The 8826-nt window shown below is 42.5% G+C and overlaps 1 pseudogene; it reads right to left on the reverse strand.

Annotated features, from left to right (window-relative positions):
- Positions 1–2037: 2037 nt before the first annotated feature.
- On the reverse strand, positions 2038–5400 carry LOC136507691 (protein RAFTIN 1A-like; annotated as a pseudogene).
- Positions 5401–8826: the final 3426 nt, after the last annotated feature.

The following is an 8826-nucleotide window of genomic DNA, read 5'->3' on the forward strand; positions in this document are numbered from 1 at the left end:
CTCATGCCTCATCCAAGTCAAAGCCCCCTGCTTCTGTTCCCACATCGGTCGTGGAGTTGAGAGAGCTGGCGGAGTCCCAATCGAGCGTCCAAGGAGAAAGCTCGAGGAGTTGGCGGAGTCCTAATCGAGCATCCAAGGAGAGAGCTTGAGGAGTCAGCGTCTACACGGGGCATCTGTGGCGAAGGGTGGCGAGCCCCGTGATTGGTGCATGGCATGCCCGGCAAGCGGCCAAACGAGCAAGCTCGCTTAAGCCGCAACCAGCAGCAGCAGCAGCAGCGAGGAGAACGTCTCCTTCTTGCCAATGGTACTTGCCGGGGTCAACGATGCCAACGAGCTCAGGGTCCCGCTCACTGCTACAGAAAAGCACTGTAGGGATGGTTGGTGAGCCTCTGTAGGGGCGGCTCGGCTAGTCGCCCCTACGCTACTGACTCTATAAATCATAGATTTGTAGGGGCGGTTCCCAAACCGTTCCTACAAATCCTATTTGTAGAGGCGGCCTGTGACTTGAGCCGCCCCTACAAACGTTATTGTAAGGGCAGCTTGTGAGTGAGCCGTCCTACAAATCTACCTATTTGTAGGGGCGGCTAGTATCACTAGCTGCCTCTACTGTTCGATTTGTAGGGGTGGCTAGAATTGTGGGACTCGAGCTCGCCCACTATAGAGGCGGTTGGTGATGAAGTCGCCCCTATAAAAAAAACTCGTTGCTAAAAATTGTTTTTTAGTAGTGCACTAGTCTCTAGATCCGGTAATAAGGAATAGACATCTGGAGACTCGTGGAGGACCAGGCCAGCGACAACATGGTACATGGAGGTCATGCACAAGGCTCTAGCGTTTCCATGGTGGCAGCGCCCATACGGCCATACTTCATGGGATCTCTCCGTGATGATTGGTTTCTCAGTTGTTTTTTTTTCTTGCATGGATTCTTGAATACGTTGATGATGGTCCATGGTTTAGCTTTATCGTATTTGTGAAAAGCTATGTTACTATTTAGAAAGATTGCCACCAGGCCTGTAAGATATTCGGACTCTATAAGCTTGAAGAAAAAAGGTGATAGAAGTTGGAGTTTGGTTCCTTTGTAAACAGACTGAAAATATATAAAATAAGGAACATAAGGACGTGATTTTTTGCCTCCCTTTTGACATATATAACTAAATACAGAAAGCGGAGCAAAATAAAGAACGTAACTCTGATCCTTTTCTATTTGATTATTAAGATTTTTATTTAGAGTACTTAGGATCTGTGGAATCTATTTAGATTAGGATTCCTACTTCATATTGGTCTAGACGCGAGCTATTCTAACTCGTATGAGCATGTGTTATATATATGTCCGAATAAAAGAAATTCTCTATTGTTGGGTAGATAGAGGGAGACGGACCAAAAGAATGGATGGACGAAAAGAATGGCCGAAAATTTTGCCTCTTTATTATTAGGTATAGATATAGATATAGATTTACCAACTTGCATGATCTTGGAATTAACATGTATAAAACTGGGCCAATACTATTTCAAGAATAAACAATGGTTTATATATGGATATTTATGGTGATGAACAGAGAGTAATTGTTTGCTGGGAGGCCCATATAATATATGTAGTATACATACTTGAACATATTCATTCACAACACGATGATACAGTATGTTCGGCGCTAGCTAGCTCGGCCACACAGCACCAACCACAAGTTTCACACAGGAGTAACAATGACATGTACCAGCACTAGCTAGTAGCAACATGTAGGGATCGGAGCCTCCACTCACCAACGCTAGCGACATATGTACTTATATAACATCTATCCAAACAAACGTACGTGGACACACACCATTTGTACACCCTTATATATTTTCTTCTGACAAAGCTAGTAGCGACATATGTACTTATATAACATCTATCCAAAGCTAATAGCGCCTTTCTTATCATCAGCTAGAATGGACGATGCATGTCCACGAATATATTTACGGTTCACATGAACAAAGAGCGCGCCATGTTGATATCCAGAGCACGACACTGGCGCGCGTAGTAACGAAGACTGCAGTAGCAAGCTAGGCTGTGCCTGCCTTATTGACGAACGCGAGATTGCCGTACGACATGAAGTGGCACACCGGCGTACTGCCACCAGGGTGGGTGTTGAGTATCTGGAACGCCGGGTGCATCGGGTTCCAGCCGGAATTGTCAAAATGGCAGAACGCCAGCATGGAAACCGTCGGGCCCTCGTGGCGGCCGCTAAGCGAGACCATGTAAGCTTTGTAGCCCCTATTCGTAACGTGACATTGGTAGACGGCGTACGGGAACGGCACCTTGCGGCAGGACACGTAGCGGCTGCCAATGAGTGGGGTGACTGTCTGGACCACGCACTCCCGGCGTGGCAGCAGGCCACCGCGGGGGAGCGCCGACGTGGTCGCCCACACGTAGTCACCACTCACCACCACCACCCTGCAGCTGGCTGCTGGTGGTGCCGAGCATCTCCATGGCGGCCTTCACGGTGCTCTCCAGGGACGTGGTGCAGGCTTTCATCTCACCGGCGATTGGCGGCTGCTGGCACTTTCTTAGGGTGTCCTCCACTTGCGCCGCCTCAGCGGAGCCTGGTGAGATGTGGAACGTGGATAGGACGTCGCTTAGGTTCTCGAAGGGATGATAGCGTGCTTTTGTTCTTTCCTCCCTTAGTTCTTTATCTATTGTTCATGTAACACAAAATAAAACACGCACATGACAGTATATGTATGCAAAATAAATGTTGTTATTACTGAGTGCTCGAAGCTGCTATAGTAACTGAGAAAAGCTGCAGCTAACTTGATCGAATTTCCTTTGTTTTATGAATCCATTTATTCACTGGCGTAGTTTTTCTGCTTGCTATTTCTGAAAGCATGATAGAATACTTGCCACTTATTTTACTAATCCACAATTAGTAACAAAATAATTTGCAGGCTCCGTTCGATTTTCTTAAAAAAAAGAAAATTGACCAATAATAGCCTACTAAATTAGCTTTCTTGAAATATTTTGGAAGAACATGGAGATAGTTATAAGAACGAAATACCAATAATTGTAAGAACGACGGTGGACAGTGAAGCAAATGAACCTATTCGTTGTGCGATAGCAATAGATGATGCTCTGTGTCCTTATTCTTTGTGCGATGTTCAGTGCCAACAAACAGATAGTATACAAAAAAAAAATACAGAATAAATGATGCAGATTTTTAGCCATTCAAGATTTTTCTCTCCCTCACTATTCAGATATGAGCAGTGAGGACATGAACCAATAAGCATATATAAATGCTACTATAATGAAACTATTATAGTATTGCAATGGATTGCCGTTCAAGTACCACCAATTTCTAGCAAGTCAAGATTTTTCTTTCCCTCACATATACAACACACCTGGCTGATGCTACCATCTAGATATAAAACCTTAGCACAAGCATTGTGCAACATTCTGAATTTTTGCATGGCTGCTGAAACAAGCGCCATCATTTCCAAACTTGTATATAAAAGCACATGCTATATAATCTAACCGACAATGGTTAAAAGTTTGCAAACATCCAAAATATGAAAGAAATCGCTACAGCATACTGATGTGTATCAGCTCGCAACATACTCGAGACAGGAGCACTAATAGTTTTCTATTTGGGATTTCTAAAGAAATTAGCCAACCTGTAAGCTTCTGATAGAGCTTTCTCAATGTGTCTCATATTTCTGATCCCAAAGGCAATAAGTATAGCCACCCATAGATCCATCCTCAAAACTTAGAGCTTCTGCATTTCCTTGTATCCAGCTGAGAGAATGTTCCTCGCTGTAGCCTGAAAATAAGAGTCAAGTGTTGAACAACAGAACCCATGCTTAGGTGTCAAAATATATTAAAACGTTCATGTTTGAGACCCGTTTCTGCAGCACGCTTCTTTCCAACACTTGGCATGTTTGGATTAATGTCACAAACATAAATGCATGCAGGTGTCTTCTTCGTTATCAGTAAGAGTACCCTGCATAGGAGAACAAATTGGATCAAGCAAGCTTCAGATATTTTACCATCAAGTTCGAGGATGGGCATTAAAAATATTTAAAATCACGACGATATAAAAAAACTAATAAGAAACTGAAGCAAACTACAACACCTAAGGTAACCTTCACACATATAAAAAAACTATAGGAGGAGGTGCGCCACGGAGGAGTCCGGTAGCCGCTGCCAAGTCCGCATTCACATATGCTCCTTCCTCCTTCGCCTCTGCTCGTGACTAGGCAATGGGCTCGTGGATCCACGACGACAGGGAGAAGTGCCCAAACAGATAAGGGGCTCGCTTGCCTCCCTCCGGCCGGGGTCATTCTCCTGCCCTACCACCGGCCGGGGTCATTCGCCTGCCCTACCACCGGCCGGGGTCACCTTAATCTGTTTTGCTAACAAAAAAAAGGCTAGAACTATTAGATAATGAATCCAAATATTTATTTAGGCCAGATAGCCAAACAAAAAATCAATAGTATTTAATGGTGTAGCTTCTATTTCATCCAGACTACACAAACACTATTCTAAACGAGAGTTAACCTAAACTGAATGATGAGGCCAATTCATGTAATCGATTCTTGTGTAGGCAACCACAAAAATCAAGAAAGAAAATATATGATATATTTTGTACAACTGTTTAAGGAATAAAGTGCATTAGTGGAAAATAATTTCCCAACCTCTTAGAAACATTTTATCAAACACATTGAGTGTGGATTAGAATTGATCCATTTCAAATGATTTTTAAGAGTACGTATGCACATGATGGATCATTAACCAATTTAGTAAAACAAGAAGAGGATGAGAGGGAAGACGTGACCTTGTATATGTTCAGCGAGTGAATTGGTGTTGTGTGCCTGATAGCTTTGATGGATTTTCGGCATACATGTTCAAACACCTGGTGCCATGCTCGAGTGGATCTTCAACCCCCCCCCTCCCCGCGCAGGCAACCATGCAAAAAATGTGGCTTCGTTAAGATCACTCAATCATCCATATGAAAATTGAGGAAATGATCATTGCCTCATGGACACTCATGGTTGAAGGGGAGACGCAGTCAACAGGCAAGGCGACGCCGACGTAGATTCTACCACCGTCTATCGTGTGCTTAACACTGCTGGATTCGAATCGCCTGGTGGGGGAAGGATTGCAATGCAGCTAGAAGGGTGAGGGGCGGATCTGAGGGTGCCGAGGAGTTAGCCAAACGGAGGAAGCCAGAGGGAGCGCCGCAGGGGAGAGGATCCAAGGCCAGCTAGCGGCGGCCCACCACCCGCACCCTTCCCCACCCCTGTCACAATGGAGAAGAGGCCTTGAGTCCAAGGGAAGTCTTCCGTCATGCTGAATCAGAGCTCCAGGGGATCTAGAATGCGAGTAGTGGTACCTTGGTCCGCAGCCATATAGTAGGCCGCCGGCGAGGCCATCCACGGCGTGCACACATCCCTCCCAAACCTCTCAAGTAGGAGAGCACCCGGCTGGCTACGGTCGCCACGGCAGGGGTGCGGCGGTCCTCACCGTCCTGGCCGTGACCGCAACCAGGCAGCAACGACCGACGGAGGACCCCCGCAGCGGGCCGTGCGGCCGTCGGGATGCACGCGGCGGCGATGGCGCGAGACACGGTTCTCAGCAGGACAATAGGATTTCTAGCGCCTTCGTTTTTCTTTTTTCTTTTTTTTTCGGAGCCAGAAGGTTTCGATCGCGGGTGGGCTTGCGGATGGGGCGGTTTCGATTGCGGGTGACTCGCGGGATCGCACGGGGAAGGCAGACCGACGTGTCGACGTTTTTGTCGCACGAAGAGGTGACGGCGGACCCAAAACAAATGTCGCACCAAAAAGTATCCATGCTTTGTTCTTTTTAGTTGTAGAAGATTCTTATTATAAGGTTTCAAGCTAAGAAAAGATGTATATATATAATGTCTATCTCATTTAATTTTTTTCAAGCCTAGTAGTTCCTTTCATCGTAGTCAATATGTTCACTAGCTCTTAAGCCGGTGTGAGTGGATACGAGTAAGAGTTCACTCTTAAAACATTCCAAGCAATGCTTTTACAAACTCCTGCCTATCTAAATGAGTCCTCATTAGCCATCTTCTATAGATTAAGTTTGTATTTGGTACATCTTCTAGAAAGTGTTTCTACTACCAAAAGTACAACGCAAACCAAACAGGTGGAACTTAAAGCTGTTTTTCTAGAAGTTGTTGTTTTCGTGTAGTATAATTTTCGCAACACCCTTGGATCCTGCTTTGGCTTTCGGCTTTCCGCTTTCTAAAATGGGTGAAAATAGATAGGTGTTTTAGAGTTGTTTCAAAGAGATAGAGGGAGGATAAGGTTCTATAGTTGTTTCAACCAAACAACTTACAACTTTTAAACAACATGCAGCTTACATTAGCTTTTTCATACCTTACACAGTAACTTTTACAGCTTATAGCTGAAACAAACAGACCTTGACTTATGCAGTGCCTCAAAGGTTTTTATGTGATTTGATAGGGAGGTGAGAGAATCTTCAGGAAACTGTCTTATTATATTAGCTTAATTTAATAAGTGCAACAAGACGATGCATGTACCACTGTATCATACATCATATGAAGGTTCTTATGTGATTTGATAGAGAGGTGAGAGAATATTAAACAAACTATCTTATTATATTAGATTAATTTAATAAGTGCAACAAGATGATGCATGCACCATTGCATCATATATTCATATGACATAGCCATGAAGGTGTATTTTCGTTCTGCTCTTGCAATTTTGCGTCATATATACATACACATGTACATTCAACAATGAACGCATGTAAGGATATGCTTGCACAAACACAGTACCTCCGTGAGACTAGACCGATTGGCATATCTTAAGATTGATAAAATTATAGAAACCTCCCTATTGATTGACACGATTCTTAAACTTTGCCTCTGATCCATTGAAAAGGGCCAAATTGCAAAGATCTTACTCTCTCAGTTCTAAATTGTTAGTTGTTTTGGCTTTTTGAGATTCAATAACTTTTACTATGTTTCTAGACATAGTGTGCATATATATGTGTGTGCATAGTAAAAACATATACTAAAAAGATCAAAAGGACTTACAACTCAAAACGGGTGGGAGTACTTAAAACTAACCTGCATTAGGGATTGTCCCTTAATTATCTCACATATTACACACAGAGCAGCAAAGGAAATGAGCAAAATGCTAGTGTTTTTCTCTTTTTGTTTCTCGTCGAACATGGATTCTTGTGGGAACAGAGACGTTGAGATGTCACTTTTGGTGGTGAGGCATGCAATTCCACTCGTATGTTTGTTAGCTTTTTAGTTTGCTTTCAACAACCATAAAAAAATGCATAGGTTGACATTTTCAGTTCCATGTGTATACATTTGTGTCTTGGATCAGAACGGGCTATTACTGTATTATTACATAACATCATTTGGAGGAGAATAAGCATGCATGCATGTAGCATGATGTCCTTTTTACTTGGGTTCCTATGTAGCCTCCTGTAACACTTGAAAATTTATTTTTAGCCAGCTTTCATGTGGAACAAACCTGTATTACATATAGCACATCTCTTATACTTTCTTTCTCGTTTTGGATAAAAAGGTTTATCTAGATGTTACATATTTGGAGTGACAATGATTATATGCTGGTTCGGACCTATTTAAACAACCAATATATGACTAATTTTTTCACTAGAACACAACATATGGACTGTAAAGGGCCGAAACCAGAATGTTACTAGGTTAGGGTATTGCACATCTAAACATTTTACTTTAACTTTTTATGTTTGAGTTTCTGTGCCATTATAAATGATGATAGCGTGCTTTTGTTCTTTCCTCCCTTAGTTCTTTATCTATTGTTCATGTAACACAAAATAAAACACGCACATGACAGTATATGTATGCAGAATAAATGTTCTTATTACTGAGTGCTCGAAGCTGCTATAGTAACTGAGAAAAGGGCGAAACAATAATAAATTTGTTGGAGAAAGGTCGATGGAACATCAGCTTGGTGGGAAATGTGCAGAGGAGACGAGACTTTTTGTTTACACGCTATCAGAAGTATGACATGTATACGCACACGTACATCACCTCGTAGGCACACCGCGAGTACGCAACACCAACTATAAGAAACCAATGAAAGCATCGCAAGCCCAGGATTTGCATCCTCTATATATATTGTACTATATATTCATTGAACCTTGAAGGAAATAAGGTGATCGTGTTCCAGGATTCTTTTCATTCTTCTTTTTTTATTGAAAAAACTTTGCATTCATTTCTAAATTTCATAGAACTTCAGTTACATGGTACTTCAAGTCTGCAAATTTGCGCTTGAAATAGATTTGAGTATCTTCAATTGTTCGGTAAAACCACTCCTAATCTTGATTTTTTTTACAATGAAGAAAAATATTCCTTCAATAACTTCCTATCGTAACTCCAATATATCCGTGCTTGGAAAAAAAGGAGGCATCCACGTGCAAACGTACATGGATGACCACTACCACCTGTCGTTGGGAGGACTCCATGTTTTGTCAACACTTGTGGTCTCCCTGACAGCCATCACCGCTACCGCCTAGAGTTTTACCGGAATCGAATCTCTAACCACTATTTTCATATCTGAAAATACTATGAGGTAGAGTAGGCAATGCGGATTCCATTTTTGAAGGTTATGATGTTAGGTAGGTATCGAGATGGCCAGTTGGCGGTGATAAAGGCAATGATGACAGTATGGCATAGATGGCAACAAAAATCTTTAAGCGGGTCTCTACTTCTTTTTTGTAGAAGTAAATTGTTGAAACTATTGGTGATGGAGTTGTTTTTTTAAGGTTGCGAACCAGATTTTTAGGATTATTTTTTAATAAAGTTGGAG

Source organism: Miscanthus floridulus, chromosome 15 (genome assembly GCF_019320115.1).
Source record: "Miscanthus floridulus cultivar M001 chromosome 15, ASM1932011v1, whole genome shotgun sequence".
NCBI classification, from domain to species: domain Eukaryota; kingdom Viridiplantae; phylum Streptophyta; class Magnoliopsida; order Poales; family Poaceae; genus Miscanthus; species Miscanthus floridulus.